Source organism: Callospermophilus lateralis, unplaced genomic scaffold (genome assembly GCF_048772815.1).
Source record: "Callospermophilus lateralis isolate mCalLat2 unplaced genomic scaffold, mCalLat2.hap1 Scaffold_1008, whole genome shotgun sequence".
Lineage (NCBI taxonomy): Eukaryota > Metazoa > Chordata > Mammalia > Rodentia > Sciuridae > Callospermophilus > Callospermophilus lateralis.
This window is the reverse complement of record NW_027510251.1, coordinates 565,553-583,323: the sequence shown is the minus strand read 5'-3', so window position 1 is coordinate 583,323 and position 17,771 is coordinate 565,553. Positions and strand designations below refer to the sequence as shown.

At 39.8% G+C, this 17,771-nt stretch overlaps 1 pseudogene; it reads right to left on the bottom strand.

Annotated features, from left to right (window-relative positions):
* Positions 1-1,129: 1,129 nt before the first annotated feature.
* On the bottom strand, positions 1,130-3,369 carry LOC143386069 (elongin-A pseudogene; annotated as a pseudogene).
* Positions 3,370-17,771: the final 14,402 nt, after the last annotated feature.

Below are 17,771 nucleotides of genomic sequence, written 5' to 3'. Positions count from 1 at the left end.
CCTGTGAATCAGGAGTGATAAAATAGGCCTTCCATTAATACTGCTCTGCTTCTCCAATTTGAGGCATACTGACTGTCAGGTATAAATTATATGTGATTTGGAGTCAGGACAAAACCCAAGCTCCTCTGCAGTGGTTTCAAGAACTCATTTTACCCAAAGAATCCCTATTCTCACTTGATGGAGTTCAGGAACCTTACAAAGGAAGGCGAGAGTTCATCCACAGTGACTGATCTTTTTGCCATTTATGTTTTTGATGCACACATGGCATCTTTTTTAGATCCATCAGGTACTGAGAATGTAAGCCACAGCCTCACACAGGGCCAATAGTCTGATGCAGACACACACCTTTCCACAGCAATTTAGCAAAGAGCCACAGGTGATGCCCATTCATTTTCCATTTGAAAACTGATTTCTTCAGGCTTCACACAGTGGTTGCCTGAGGCAAGACCGTACTGACATTCAGGGCAACAGAACAATAAGTAAGCAAAAGGTCCAAAGCAGGGTTTCTTCACTGAGACTTTCCTGGTGACACTGATATCTGAGTTTTCTGAAATGCTTGCCATTCCTTTCAGCTATCCAGTACATGGCCATATCACAGAGCGTGGAGGTGGTTCATATCTTGTACACATAAACATGCACCTATTTAGAGATTGACAAGAATTCAGGAAGAAAACAGGAACTTCAGAAGATCGTAGGTGTTGCCCATCATTAAGGCAACCCACAGTACATTCATGAATTGCGCAGGTTGAATGCTGGGAAGCTTTTTACTAGACAGGACACAACTATTGATTCATTCTCTTTTCTTTCTTTTTTTTTACAATCTGGGGGCAATATTTACTAATTAAAACTATGTCTAATAGTTTACAAAGATGCTAATTAACAACAAAAGTATAATTGACCTTAAAATCCTCAGTGAGACTGAGGCTTCCCATCGTCTTCAGAATTCTGAAGTGTGCTCCAGGCAGGGCACAGGTAGGTGTGCAGGGAAGCACCTGCAACCATGCAGGATTCCAAGGCCAAGAGGCTCCACAAAGTAAGCTTCTGGGCTCCCCTGGAAGTCCCACTCTCTATCCCCGATTGTCCCTGTAATCTTGCCCCCCAAATTCCATCTCCAAAGTAAGTGCTTGGTTTATCGTCGAGAGAATCTGTTCTTGAAAGCTTTAATTTTCTTGGCCATCATTGGTGCAATTTTCTTCACAGCTGGTTTCCTAGGATCATAGGAGATGGTACTACTGACCACTGGCACCAAGTGGGCACTGCTCGTGCTGGGGCCATCATAGACTGGCTGCTCAGAGCTGGGGTTCAAGCTGTTGCTGCTGGCAGGAATGTGGCTGCTTCCTGTGCTATACGGGGCTGGCTTAATCTTGACTTTCTCAGGGACAGCTGCTCCTCCTGTTCCAAACTTCTCTTGCCTCCAGCAGACATCTCTAGGTGGCTTGGCCACAGAGTTGACAAAGATCATCTTTGCTCGCCCGCCCTTGGGCTTATTGGCATTTGCACATTGGATGTTCTTTGTTAGCACTCGTAGCTGCTGCTCTCGGGCATTCTGAAGCCGCAGGTACATCTCCCGCCAGGACTCATACTCTTCTGGTCTTTCTTCTTTAAAGTCTCGGTGACAATGAACTTTCCATAATTGATCTTTGTCTTCAATTAATACGTGATTGTATTCCTCTATGTGATATAGCTCATCAGGTGTACACCTCTCAAAAACAGGTTCAAGAATAGAAAACGGTACTCTTCCCAATTCAAAGATGGAATCGATGTTGTTTTTAAGTACAAGGATGCACTGCTAGTACAAGGTCATCATTTTGGGGAGATAGGCACACTTGGAACCGGAATACACCAGCATCTTGGAATTCATTCTGTGTCCAGTGAATCCAGCTTCTTCTTCTTTCTGGGGTGAATAGAATGCTTTTCTCTTTGGCTGGAAGGAGGGCATCACTTCAAGGGAAGAAAGTGGACGGTAATTGCTCTGCATGGTGATTAAGGGGAGGTCTGGCAATAACGGCAGTGCCTCAGTAGGGACCTTTCTCAGCCTGGTTGAGTTGGCTCCAGCCAGCTGCAGCTTCTCTGACCTGCTCTCATTCCCCTTGGGTGATTTCTGAACTGAGTTTAAGTTTTTACTAGTGCTTTTGGAATCACTTTTTTAAAGTCCTTTGTCTCCAAGTGCCATGGCTGGAGTTTTCACAATCTTCTTCTTTTTCTTCTGGGGCTGGTCATAGCTGAGGTATGATTCAAATGACATGGTGGGCTGCTCGAATTCATCCTCCACGTCTGCCTCTTCTGCCTTAGGGAGTGAGCCCAGTGACTTTCTATCCAAATTAGAAGTCTTTACTTTCCCTTCTTCAGCCTTTATATTGTTAGAAACATTCTCTTTTGTTCTAAGCAACAGGTCTCCAGCCTCTCTTCTTATGTCTGTGCTGTCCACGCGTTGCTTGCTTATGTCCGATTTGGTTTTTGCAGCATGCTTGTGCTTTGGCTTTTTAAGGTGCTTGTCTGAAGCAACCTCTGAGAATAAAAACTTTCTTTTGAGGCTGCTGCCTTCTCTTTCTTTCTCTTTCTTGGCAGCACTAGAAGGTGGTCTCTCTTTGGCACTATCCCCTTGGAGTGGCCTTCGGGTCTCCTCTTTTGAGAGGGACTTGTGTGGCTTCTCTCTGCCCAAAGCAGAGGCCTTATCATCACTCTTTGCATCAATAGGGCGTTTTTTTCTTGTGGCAAGATCTGTGTTCCTTGTTTTGGTTCAAGATCCCCTTTCCCTGGGGTTCTCCCAGGTGATGTTCTTGACTAACTCCCAGTCTGACCTGAAAGGCATTACTGTGGCCTTTTCCGGGTTTCTGGTGTGAAACAATGGACTCATGGGCCTTCTCTGGTTACCTGTAATGGTCTGTGTACATCTGATGAGGAGTCTCACAGAATGGAGGGGACTGGACATGGCCATAGTCAGAAGATTCGGGGTCTGATGAGTATGTAGGTGACACCCTGTGACACCTCTTCCTCTCATCTCTCCTCTCATGACTGAGAGACACTTTGTGAGGTTGTTCACATTCGGAGAGTTTTCTGTGTTTCTTCTGTCTGTGCTCGGGACTATAGGATCGGCTGCCTGACGCCTTGCTGTTTTCTTGGTAGTACCCTTCCATCTCCTCCTCCCTCTGAACCGCATCCCGAGGGTGCTTTCGGGAATTGCTTTTCTCAAAGTCCTGTTCATCAGCCTCATTGTTTCACAAGGATATCTACTGTAATAGGCAAGGTGGAGAGTTTCTTCAAATATTTCAATAGCATCTTGGGGTCCAGGTTTGTAGCCAGGCGTGCCTGCCGCTTCTCCACAACTTGGAGCGCCGACTCCGCCGCCATCGCTGTCACTGGCGTGGCCTCCTCATTATCTTTTCTAATGTCAACAACCACGGACACAGTGGGATACACAGACATAGAAACACTCTCCTTTTCAAATGACTTACTAGAAACAGTCCACTCCAAAACAAACAAACTGCCTTTCCTACCTATTCTTAGAACATGGGACAAAACCACAAACTCTCACCCACACCAACAAAGGCACCTCCTTCACCCAATTAGGTCTGTGACTATCCGGAGTGTCCTCTGACTAGTGGGCCATACTATTTTACCCCAAAATGGACTTTCCTCTTTCAGAAATGGTCTCCTTGGCCAACTCTTTGAAATTGTCAGAAGCCAGCAGTGAGTCACTCACTGCTGTCTCAGGAAAGGCCCCTCTTCAGAGCTATCCTGGCATTTGGCCATCCTAACATCAGTAGGTACCAAAAAAGACTGACTCTGTCCTTGGTAAATACAAACAAGTGAGCCCACTGGGACTGGGACTGGGACTGGCTCTTGGTGCCTGGCTTCTTGGATCCCAAGTTCAGAGAGTTCCATCACCAATGAAGTTAGGTAGGTCACTTACTTCAGGAACTGAATGAAGTCACTGCCTTGGCAACCACTTTGTCCTAACAGTTGCTTCCAAGGGTCCCATGAGATGGAGGCTGCCCCTACTTCCTGTGACACATTCACAAGTTCGAATGGTATATCAACCATTAGCACCCTGGAACAGCTCTCCACACAGGCCTGGTTTGGTCCATCTTCTCTACATTAAGAAGAGAGAGGCTGATTCAGACACATCCCTTCATCCTGACCAGGTTGTTTGCCATGGAAGATGACTTTTGCTCTCTCAGGTCCTTCATAGCTGCCTACATCTTCTCCAGGGATCATTTCTGCATGGACCTTTGATGTTCTCAGCAGGTGGAAGATCCCCTACCATCCTGTATTGTAAGACCAAATCTGTCCCTCCTCTTCTGTAAAGTTAGATTGAGAAAACAGTGTATGTTTAGGTTTAATAGCACATTCGATTTGGGTTAGGAATGATTCTGCTGGATGAATAATTATAATGGGAACCTGTTATATTTTAAGAATATAGACATGAAATATAAGTATGATAACAGAAATCTAGGAAAGATTTGAATCCCAGAACGGCATTGGGCCCTTGTTTGGGATACTTAGCTTGAATTATGTTCTGCACCAAGGTCTCAGATATATCGATATACAATGGCATAGGACCCTGTACCTCGGATGATTGAATGTAGAAGAGAACATCCAGTCAAAAAGAGTTACTCCATAGGATTAGAAGATAGGCAGTAGGTTTATGAAAAATAGTGAGTCTATGAGTTGGAGAATAAAAGTTCTTTAGCAATAGGGTTTCGGTTAGAGAGTGAATGTAAATGTCAGCACATGTGAAGAGTCAGTCACAATGATGAACTGGCGAAAATATGTAGAAAAGCAGATATCAATAGAGACATTAGGAAATCAGGCAAAGTATAAAGTGAGTGATAGGATTAGACATTTTCAACACGGTTGATGTTGAATATATAATACTAGGAAGAAACAAGTATGTAGTCACCAATACGATTTACATGGAGAGCATTGGGCAACATGAACATGGATGTTTTAGAAATCCATGCTCACTTTCCATAAAGGCTTTGGTGCAATCATAAGTGTGACCTTTGCATTTTGTGTCCAGAATATTACTGTGATAGAATGGATATGTAGATCAGGTGACATGAGTATTTCTTCCACCATTATGGGGAGCAATATTTTGAAAACTTGTAAATTAGTATTGAGCATACAAATCGTTGTACACTCTGTTGATGAATATAGAGATGATGCATGAATAGACCATATTGTGAATAAATTATATAACTATTTCCAACTTTAAATAATGGATTGAATTGATATCTGAAAATATATAGGAAATCTTCTATTGATAAACATTCATTCATTCCAACCATTTATATATCTAATGGTAATATTAGGGTTAGGGTTTATCATGAATAGTGTGTGAGTTTTGCTTAAAAAATGATTATGGAATCGAAAAATAATGTGTTCAGAAAGAAGTCTAGTGAAAAGACCATAAAGAAACATGGAGGAATGCATGTGTTCTTAAGGAGGAAGTGATTAAAAGTGAACCAAATGCCTATAAATTTGTGTACTTCTGGATGAAAAGATATATCCTATGATGTCCATCAACTGAAAAAATAGCAATGTACCAGTGTTGAATAAAAATGATCTTCAAAATACACATCATGTCCCATAGGAATCTACTTGCATTGATGTTAAACTGGGTCAGTTACTGTAGAAATATTAGGATTTGTAAGCACCATTCACTGAAGTTAGTTTTCAGTACTAGGAAAGAAATAGGTATTTCAGGTGGTTGAATATTTCTGAGAATAATCTTGTGAAAAGTTGATTATAAATCCACATACCATGAACATGAATGATTTTAGGGAGTGTTTAATAAGATACATATATGTCATATATTGAAAAATCTTGAGAGTATATATATGTGTATATATATATATATATATATATATATATATATATATATATATATATATATATATATATATCATGGAGAAATATTACAATGAAAATTTGACAAGATTTATAACACATACCCTTGATAAAGCAGAAGGCAAATCCAAGTATACACCATGCCTCCTATGAAAGGCCTGTATTTCTATTCTGTTAGGTGTCTTTTTATCCATCATATTAGGATTAGTAGTCAGAGTTTAGTAGGGTATGAGTTAGTGTCAGGGATCAGTAGTTTAATTGGAAAATAGGAAAATGAATCTAATGTGTATGCAAATATGTGCTACACTAAAATCTTGCCACTCTCATCCAGAACAATTCCTTGCAATTAACTTTGCTCCAAGTAATACACAATTAGTGGAGAGAAGTTTGAAATCCTGTGATTACATATGTGGAACTGAAAATGCTCAGGATTTCACAATATTGGATAAGGTAGAACAGTTTCCAAAAGTAAGGGAGAGGTTAAACACTCCAAAAACATGGGACTCTGCTGGCCTAAAGACTTCTTGAGAAACTGCCTCTGCGGTTGGGCACATGAAATATATATATATATATATATATATATATATATATATATATATATATATATATATATATATATATATATATATATTGTTGTCAGGAGATTTTGCTTCACTTGTAGTGACACCATCAAGTCTGCGTCTGCATCTATGTGACCTGGATGAAATGGTTCTTTGTTTTCTAATGAACATGAGGAAGCAGTTCTGAATTCTCTCTTTGTAGGTAAACTGTGGCCACTGGGAGTTAAGTGTCTCCCTGTGTGGTCTGTGAAGCCATTTGGTCATCCTCCATTTTCATGGTGTTTCTTACTGCTGCACTGGGATTTTGGTATTGGCTTAATGAAATACAAGGAGTTCAACTGGGACACAATGCTGGAGGGAGTTCTGTCACGTGTGGTTGTTCAGGGTCTTCAGGAGAATGTTCAAACACGGGTCTATCCCACATAGCTTTCCCCCTTGACTATAGCAACTGGATTCTGAACATTGCCCTGAAACCTCTCAATATAAAAAGATGTTTTTACATATAAGGGTCAGATGGCTGTAGTATGTCAGTCAGAAGATATTTGAAAGCCAATGGCAGATCCATTTGGCCCCAACACAGAGGTTTATTCACAAACCTATAGTCCACTACTCTATGCCCACTACACAGCAGGCTCCAACTTACTGGAATCTCTGTTCTACACCATTTTCATAAAACCCAGTCAATCAAGGCACTGTCTGGTACACTCATGATCAGCAACAGGACATCCAAAGGTTCTCCAGTGCCACCTGGTCATGGGAATTTCAAAAGTTTCATGGTATTTTTCTAGCCATTTTTCAAGGATGTAGTTGGAAGCACTGTGGGTTTCAATTCATTCAGGAACCATTAAATGGTGAGTAAGCTCATTTCAATGAAAGCTGTGGAGAACTCTCACAGACAAGTCTTCCCAAAGAGTGGCCAAAAGGTCACATGAAGCCAGGCCCATTGAGGTCTACAATGTGAGGTCCATGTGTGTTTTGAGTCTCAACTATGGCTGTCAAGTCTTTCAGAAAAAATAAATCATGTGCTATCCTGGCTGTGATTCTCAGTGCTTTGTGGAAAGCCAACCTGGTCCTAGATCTCAGCTTCCAAGGGCGAATCTCATTCGTGGCCTCCTATAATCCCAACACAATTCATGGCAATATTTCTCTGAGGTCAGTTCCAGAACTCAGTCTCTATGGGGAATCATGCAGAGTTCAAGCCCTTGTGGACCCAATCATCTCTTCCAACCGCCACACAAATGACCACAATTAAAACCAAAACACTCCTACATGGCCCTCATCTTTTTCCATAAAGACACTCATCATAACATCTGGCTGTAGGTTTCCTTGAAGGGCACAGCCCAAGACAGTGTCCAAAATAAGCTCCCTTGCCCCTCATTTGCCTAAAGTCAGGGGGGCTTGGACACTCTTCTTGTGAACCAAGAGTGATCTGTAATTGTAAATGAAATTGAAATTAAAGTTTAAAAATTAGAGTGTAAAAGACCGGGTGTTGCAAAGTTTCTAAGCTGCAAGGCCTGAGTTAAAATATAAATGTCCAGGTATTGTTAAGTTCCGTTGCTACACGCAAAACCTGAAATTCCTTTAGCTTGTAGGACAATTCCCGGACTGCCCAGTAAATCTTCCCCCTGACCGCCTGGTTGTTTAATAATCTAGCAACCTGTGTGGCCTGGCACATAGGCATCGCAGGGCCTAAACCAATCAGTTTGAATGTTTACCCCGCTTTAGAACTGACCTATCACTCCCGCCTGACCTGTTCCCGCCAGTGAATGAACTAATCATATTTAGAAATTGTTGTTTGATTTTCCCAAGGTATATGGTGATTTGTTAAAGGAGACTGTGATATATGTAAAATCCAGCCCTCCCCAAAAAGTGTACTTAAGCACTGCTCAATCCCTGCTTGGGGCTCTGGGCTGCTCTCCCTTCTTGAGTGAGCATGGAGCCCCAGCATGCTGGATTGGATCCTCAATAAACGCCTTTTGCAGTTGCATGAACCGCGGTCTTTTGGTGGTCTCTTCCTAGGACGTTCGCTGGACCCTTACCTTTGGTGCATTGGCTGGGAATTGCGCAGTGCAGAACAAGGAGACCCCAACGGACCCCTCTGGGGGTAAGAAAGGCACCTCTTTCCATTTTTCCTTGTGATCGCTCAGAGCTTTTTGTTCAGGTTTGGTTTTTCGGTTTTCGATTTAGGTTGGCAGAGTGGCTGGCAACGGAGAGCGTAAGTTCCCCCTGGCGGTGGTGGACAAACGTGTTCTAAAGCCACAGGCCATGTCCTTGCAAGGGACGCCTTAGAGGACTCGGGGAAGGATGGATGTGCCCTCATTAGGTGAGGAGGAACGGAACTGCCCTCATTTGGTGAGGAGGGACGGATGAGCCCTCATTAGGTCACTCTGCTGCCAACCCATCAGGTCTTGCCGGCTACTTTTTTCTCTCAGGTTGAATTCAATGTCTATCTTTGTGGTCTAAACCATCAGGTTTTTCCAGTTTCTAGGTTCTAATCTTTACTTCTGAACTCGTGTTAAATGTTAACTGTGTGTCTGTGTTTGTGTCACGTTTATATTGACCTTGTCTCTGTTTGAGTAACTCTCACTATGGGACAAAGCCATTCCATGCCCCTGTCCTTGAAACCTTTCCTGGTCCCTGCCTCCAATCTGACCCCTTTGCCCATGATCCTATCACTCAATCCTTCTGCTCCTCCCCCTCTTCCCTCCATTCTCCCTGAGTCACAGGATTGTAGATCTTGGGGTTGTGAACAAACGGGAGCTGCATGATGATCTTTGTCTTTTTTTCTGTGTTTTTGTTAAATGTGATGGCATTGTTTGGACTGATGCAGAGTCCCGAGTTCCAAACTGCCTTACATGTGTGGAAGTAACTTTAGCTAAATTTTAACCTAATGCTTCTCTTGTGAGGGACCAAAAGTCAAGAGAAACGCCAGCTTTTCTGTTCTCACCATTTACACCTCTCTTAGCTGTGTTTTAAAGAACTTTGATAAACTTTACTCCCCTTTGTTAAGCGAGATTAGGGAAGCAGTGTTTTATTTTCTTCCTGGAGTTGGCTTGATCACGCCCACTGCAGAGGGAAATGCCTGGGGTCTAAGAACATTGATATCTCGATTAAACTTTACTCAAAACCCTGTCCTCATTATTAAATTTGCATTAATTGGCTTTGGGGATGGGATCCAAACCTTCAGACATAAATTTTGACACCCCAGTGGGGACTTTAAATCAACACCACTCTGCCCTCTTGGGGAAGCCTAGCACTCAATACAACTGCAAGCAGAGGATGAACTTTTTGGGAGCTGACTACTGAAAAGTTGGGTGATATAGAATATGCCTGGTGCCTGGAGTCAAACCAAAACAGAGGAACGAATCCTTAAGTAAATGGTGAGGCTAAGGGACTCCCAGCAGCTGCCAAAGCCATTTTGCTGTGAGGAACTCCCTTATTCCTTACCTGCACTAAAAGGATTACTCCACCTCTGTTTACTTAACAAAAGGGACAATGAATGCAGTAATATGTTGATATTATAGATTGTTTCTAGGGATGATCTTGACTGAATGTGTATCTAAAAATGATTTTTTTAATTGTAACAATTTTGTATCTAAATGGGTTTCTAAAGCTTGGCACTATCTTACAGTTAAAAGTTGGGTTTAAACAATTGTTTAGTTTGATTTCCGGTAGTTCCTGCTAGGAAACTTAAATACTTAGGATAAAAAAAAATTAAGGAGTTTTAATTTTGAAGTAGGTAGCCTGAGAAAATTTCACTAGATATACCAGTGCATTAACTAGGGCAAAGATAATAAATTATGATATGGTATCTGTTCCCGTCAGTGTGTCAGATTTTTTTAAAAAGGTGCTAAATTAAAACTTTGGTCTGGCTTATTGAAATGACATTAACTAGCAACAGTCTTGGAAATTTTTAAAGCTTAATTTCGGAACACATGGTAGTGTGTGGTTCTTTTTAAATAAATTTCAGCCAATTTAATGTAACTTAATACTACTATAGAAACTTCAGAACAAAGAAAGTTGCTTAATGATCCTATAGAAACTTCTTCTGATGGTGGCTTTTATATTATCAAAAAATGATCCTATTTTCAGTTTTGGTTGAGCAAGTTTTTCTAGTGTAAAAAATGTAAAGATATAAAATTTTGAGAAATGCATCTTAAACTTGCATCAATATTTTCAACATCCAAACCTGGAAATTATGACTTTTAGCTAAAATGCCTTAGGCATGAGGTTTCTGCTCAGAATTCGAGCCTTTCCAGTTTTCGAGACCTCAGGCAGGACTTAAGTTGATATGCAAATAAACAGAGACTGAAGCTCTCAGAAGGAGACAGATAAAAAGGAGTAAAAGTGTCTTTTTACCTGAACTCAAACTAGACCCAACCAAAAAGTACATTATATGGTATTTACTAATTAGTGGCCAGTCATCTTTTTTAGGACTCTTGCTTTTTCTTAGATTCTGTATTTTTTTTCCAGCTGATGATCTTGATCCTGCAGACGTGTTAATGTTTTCTGATCAGTTCTATTTTTGATCAACTGTGGAGTTTTTAAACATTGCAATGGAGATTTCACCTGAAAAAGCTACAAGCCCTTTACTATTGTGTTATGTGTTACATTTGTGTTATGTGTTGTATGTCGGTATGTCTGTATGTGTGTATGTCAATATATAATGCAGTGATAGGACAATTGACAGATGAGGGGCACTCATGAAAAATTTAAAAATGGATCCAAATATCTTTGATTCACGTGATTCAAATGCTTCAATTCAAATTGGGTAAACAGATAAAAATAAAGATGTCTTTAAAATTAGGCCTATAAGTTTTCTAGGTGTTCAAAAAGGCCCTATTAAAATGTTGATGTCTATAAAATAATCTGCTTAAATTCAAAAATTTACATGTATTGTTTCAAAATGTGAACAGAAAGAGGTTAACAGAGGGAAAAGAGAAACTAAAAGATTCAAGATATAGATTTAATAGAGGGAAAATGTGTTTCTTGATAAGAGAGTCTATATGATTAATTAATTAAAAGGGTTTACATAAATAATAAAAAAGGTTGTGTAAGTTGGTTATATGTGTAAGTTTTGAGCAAGTAATCATAAAAAATTACACAGCTGGTTAAACAAGTACTGTTTTAGAAAATTGTGCCATGTTATTGTTATTTCTTTAAAAAGCTAAACTTGGTTAATACAAAAATACCAATGTAATTGTGGTGTTAATGTGTTCATATCTTCCAGGTATACAAGTCTGTAAGGTAGAAGCTTCAAAAGAGCATTGTATCAAGCTGGTGTTCTAAGGTTGTATGGTAATTCTAGGCTTAAAAGGAAAACATGTTGGAGATTTATGTATATCATTTGTGTTCTATAATTGGACTTATTATCAATAATATATGTAAAGTTCCATGTTACTTTTTACACTAAGATACAATCTAAATGTATTTTTAAGTTAATGAGAGCAAAATCAGTGAAGGTTTTATTGTAAAACACAAATGCCCATTCATTTCCATGTGAATACTGTTTTCTTTAGGCTTCACAAAGGGGTGGCCTGAGGCAAAGACTTTCCTGATATTCAGGGCAACATAACAATAGTTAATCAAAAGGCCCAAAGCAGGGTTTCTCCACTGAGACTTTACTGGTCACACTGATATCTGAATTTTCTGAGATGCTTGCCATTCCCTACAGCTATCCAGTACATGGTCATGTCACAGAGCTTGGAAGGAGAACATATCTTGGACACAAAACCATGAGCCTATTCTGGAGAGTGGCCAGAATTCAGGAAGAATACAGGAACGTAGGAAGATAGTAGGTTTGGCCCATTGATAAGGCCAGCCACAGTCCATTAATAAATTGGGCAGGATGAATGACGGGAAGTTTTCTCCTTGACAGGACACACCCATTGAGGCATTCTCTTTTCTAATGTCTACAACCACGGACACAGTGGCAACACAGACATAGAAATACTCGGCTTGTGAAAGGACTAACTAGAAACAGTCCACTCCAAACCAAACAAACCTTTTTTCCTAACTATTCTCAGAACATGAGAAAAAACCACAAACCCACAATCACACCCACAAAGGAACCTCCTTTCCCCAAATAGGTCTGGAACTATCCAGAGTGTCCTCTGACTGGTGGGCCATACTATGTTCCCCAGAAATAGCCTGTCCTGTCTCAGATCTGATTTCCTTGGTCAACTCTGTGAAGTTGTCAGGAGGCAGCAGTGAGCCTCTACCTGCTTTCTCCGGAAGGGACCCTCTTCAGATCTTTCCTGGCATTTGGCCATCCCCACATAAGTAGGTACCACGAAAGACTGACTCTGTCCTTGGTAAATCCAAACAAGTGAGACCACTGGGACTGGGGCTCGTACTGGGGCTGGTTGCCTGCCTTCCTCTAACACAAATATGGAGAGTTCCATCAATAAGGAGGTGAGGTGAGGTCACTTCCTTCAGGAACTGAATGAGGTCACTGCCTTGGCAACCACTTTGTCCTAACATTTGCTTCCTAGGTTCTCATAATATGGAGGATGCCCCTACTTCCTGTGACACTTTCATAAATTTAGAATGGTATAGAAACCAATGGCACCTGGGAACAGCTCTACACAGGCCTAGTTTGGTCAATCTACGCTACATTAAGAAGGGAGAGGCTGATTCAGACGCATGCTTTTATCCTGACCAGGTTGTTTGCATGGAAGATGACTTTTGCTCTCTGAGGTCTTTCATAGCTGCCTACACCTTCTCCAAGGATCATTTCTGCATGAAACTTTGAGGTTCTCAGCAGGTGGAAGATCCCCTACATTCCTGTATTGTAAGACCAACTCTGTCCTTGCTCTTCTGTAAAGTTAGATTGATGGAACAGTGAATAGTTAGGATTAATAACATGTTCCATTTGTGTTAGGATTCATTCTGCTGGATGAATAATGGTATTGGGAACTGGAAAAATTTATAAGAATATATAGGTGAAATATAAGATGGAAAACAGAAATCTAGGTAAGATTTGAATCCCAGAAAGGCATTGTGACCTTGATTGGGATAGTTAGCTTTGAATTACATTCTGCACTGAGGTCTGAGAAAAATTGATATACAATGGAATAAAACACTGTACCTCAGATGATTGAATGTAGAAGAGAACATCCAGTCAAAATGTTGTAGTCAGTAGGATTAGGAAGATAGTAAGTTTAGGAAGAAGAGTGAGTCTAGGAGTTGGACAAAGAGTTCTTTACTAATAGGGTTTTGGTTAGAGAGTGAATGTAAATGTCAGCAAATGTGAAGAATCAGTCACTATGTTGAACTGGGAAAATATGTAGGAAACGAGATATCTATAGAGACATTAGGAAATCAGTCAAAATATAAAGTGAGTGATAGGATTAGACATTTTCAACAGGGTTGAGGTTGAATATATAATCTTAGGAAGAAACATGTATGTACTCACCAATAGGATTGACATTTGAGAGTATTAGGCATCCTGGATATGGATGTTTTAGTAATCAATACTCACATTCAATTTAGGCTTTGGTACAAACATAAGTGTGATCATTGCATTTTTTATCCATATAATTACTGTGATAAAATGTTTATTTAGATCTGGTAACATGAGTAATTCTTCCACCATTATGGGGAGCAATATTTTGAAAACTTATAAATTAGTATTGGGGATACAAATAGGTGTACCCTGTGTCTATGAATATAGAGATAATACATGAATAGTCCATATTGTGAATAAATAATATAACTGGTTACAACTTTAGAAATTGGTATAAATTGATATCTGAAAATATACAGAAAATCTTATATTGATATAAAATCATCCAATCCAACCAGTTATACATCTAATGGTAATATTAGTGATATGGTTTATCATAAAGAGTGTGTGAGTTTTGCTTCAAAATGATTATGTAAATCAAAAATAATGTTTTTGGAAAAAGTCTCTTGAAAAGACGAGTCAAAAAGAAGTAGGAATACATGTGATCTGAAGCAGGAAGTGATTGAAAGTGTACCAAATGCCATTAAATTTGTGAACTGAGGATAAAATGTATTTTCTATGATGTCTATAAACTGAAGAAATAGTAATGGACCAGTGTTGAATAAAAATGAACATCAAAATACTTATCATGTCCCATAGGAATCTACTTGCATTGATGTTAAACTGGGTCAGTTACTGTAGAAATGTAAGGATTTGTATGTATCATTCACTGAAGTGAGTTTTCAGTACTAGAAAACAAATATGTATTTGAGGTGGATGAATATTTCTGAAAATAATCTTGTGAAAATTTGATTATAAAACCTCATACATGAACATGAATGAAATTAAGGAGTGTATAATAAGACACATATATTTCATATTTTGAAAAATCTAGAGAGTGTAGATTTTTCACAAAACACATACAGAGATATTAAACAGTACCAATATATGCCAATCGAAATTCATCATGAAATACATATCATACACAGATCCAAAAATATTTATTTCACTGAACATGGATTTATGTATAATGTTGTTCAACTATTAAGCTCACGCATAGTTTTTATTTTCATTTCCAACAGCGTATAGGAGTAGTGATCTCTTCTCACAATTTGTATCTGACAAGTCAGCCTCCTCACAGGAATGTAGTGTGGTACCAGGTAGGATTCTATATGTGCATATAAAAATACATGTGCTAAATAGGCAACAGAGAAAGGGAGACAGGAATTCACATATTTGATACCTTTCAAAACACATGGAGAACTATTTCAATTAAAAATTAACCAGATTTTGAACACCTGCCCTTTATCATGCAAAAGGCAAGTCCAACTATACACTATGCCTTCTCTGAACTCCTTGTATTTCTATTCTGTTTGGGTTATTTTTCTCCATAATATTAGGATTAGTAGTCCGAGTCTAGTAGGGTATGGGTTAGTTTCATGGATTCAGTAATTCGAATGGAAAATAGGAAAATGTATCCATTGTATTTGAAAATATGTGCAACAAAAAATCTTTCCACTCTCTTTCAGAACAATGCCTTGACATTACAGTCACCCCAAGTAAGACACAATTAGAGGAGAAGAGTTAGAAAATCTGTGAATACATATCTGGAATGGAAAATATCCAGGAGTTCACAATCTTGGGGGTTGAAGAGGAGATATCAAAAGTAATGGAAAGGATAAACTCCACAATCATGGAACTCTGCTGGCCTAAAGACTTCTTGAGAAATTGTCTCTGAGGATGTGCACTTGAAATATATGTTGTTGTCAGGAGCTTTAGCTTCCTTTAGTAGTGATATCATTAAAGATGGGTCTGCATTTATCTTACCTGGAGGTCATGATTTCTTATTTTCCAAAAAACATGAGGCAGCAGTGCTGAATCCTCTCTTTGTAGGTAAACTGTTGCCACTGGGGGCTAAGTGTCTCCCCGTATTGACGGTGAAGCCAATTGATCATCCTAAAATTTTCGTTGTGTTTATTGCTGCTGCACTGGGATTTTGGTATTTGCTTCATGAAATACAAGGAGTTCAACTGGGACACAGTGCTGGAGCGAGTTCTGTCACGTGTGGAGCATCAAGGTCTGCAGGAGAATTCACTAACCAGGCTTCTATCCCACATAGCTTGCAACCTTATCCATAGCAAACTGATTCTGAACATTGCCCTAAAACCTCTCCATATAACAAGATGCCTTTACATATAAGGGTCGGCTGGCTGCACCATGTCAGTCACAAGCAATTTGGAAACCAATGGTAGATTCACATGAAAACAAAACAGATGTTTTATCACACACCTGCACACCACTGCTATAGGCCCACTACTCAGCAGGCTCCAACTTACTGGCATCTCTGTTATACACCATTGTCATGAAACCCAGTCAATCAAGGCACTGTCTGGTACACTTATGATCAGCAACAGGACATCCAAAAATTCTTCAGTGCAACCTGGTCATGGGAATTTCAAAAATTTCATTATATTTATCTAGCCATTTTTCAAGGATGAAGTTTGAGGCACTGTGGGTTTCAATTCAGTCAGGAACCATTAAATGTTGAGGAACCTCTTTTCAATGAAAGCTCTAGAGAATTCTCACAGGTAAGGCTTCCCAAAGAGTGGCCAAAAGACACATATGTTTCATATTTTGAAAAATCTGGACAGTGTATACACACACACACACACACACACACACACAGACACAACCAAACACACACACACAGAGACATTAAATACTAGCAATATATATGCCAATCAAAATTCATCGTGAAATATATATCATCCACGTATCCAAAAATATTTATTTTACTGAACATGGATTTATGTATAAAGTTGTTCAACTAGGAAACTCACCCTTAGGTTGAATTTGCAGTTCCAACAGCGTTTAGGAGGAGTGATCTCTTCTCACAATTTATATCTGCCAAGTTAACCACCTCACAAGAATGTACGTGTGATAGAAGGTATGATTCTATATGTGCATATAAAAATACATGTGCTGAGTAGGATACAGAGAAATGGGGGAGACAGGAATTAACATATTTCATAAGTTTAAAAACACATGGAGAACGCTTTCAACAAAAAATTGACAAGATTTATAACTCCTAACCTATATAATAAAAAAGGAAGTCCAACCATGCCTCCTCTGATTTGCGTGTATTTCTATTCTGTTTTGGTGATTTTTCTCCATCATGTTAGGATTAGTAGTCAGAGTCTAGTAGGGCATGGGTTTGTGTGAGGGATTCAGTATTTCAAATGGAAAATTGGAAAATGAATCCAATGTGTATGCAAATATGTGCTACACAAAAATCTGCCCAATCTCATCCAAAAGAATGCCTTGACATTACCTTCGCCCCAAGTAACACATGTAGAGGAGATGAGGTAGAAAATCTATGAATACATATCTGGAATTGAATATGCTCAGGAGTTCACAACCTTGGAAGTGGAAGAGGAGTTTCTAACAGTAAGGTACAGGGTAAACACTCCAGAAACATGGAGCTCTGCTGGCCTAGAGACTTCTGGAAGAACTGCTTCTTAGTTTGGGCACTTGAAACATATGTTGTTGTCAGGAGCTTTAGCTTCCTTTGTAGTGAGACCATCAAAGCTGGGTCTGCATCTATGTGACCTGAAGAACATGGTTTCTTATTTACCAATGAACATGAGGCAGCAGTGCTGAATTCTCTCTTGGTGGGTCAACTGTGGCCACTGGGGGCTAAGTGTCTCCCCGTGTGGACTGCGAAGCCATTTAGTCATCCTCCACTTTTCGTGATGTTTTGTGCTGCTGCACTGGGAGTTTGGTATTTCCTTCATGAAATACAAGGAGTTCAACTGGGAAAGTGTGCTGGAGGGAGTTCTGTCACGTGTGGTGGTTCAGGGTCTGCAGGAGAATTCAACAACCAGGCTTCTATCCCACATTGCTTGCTCCGA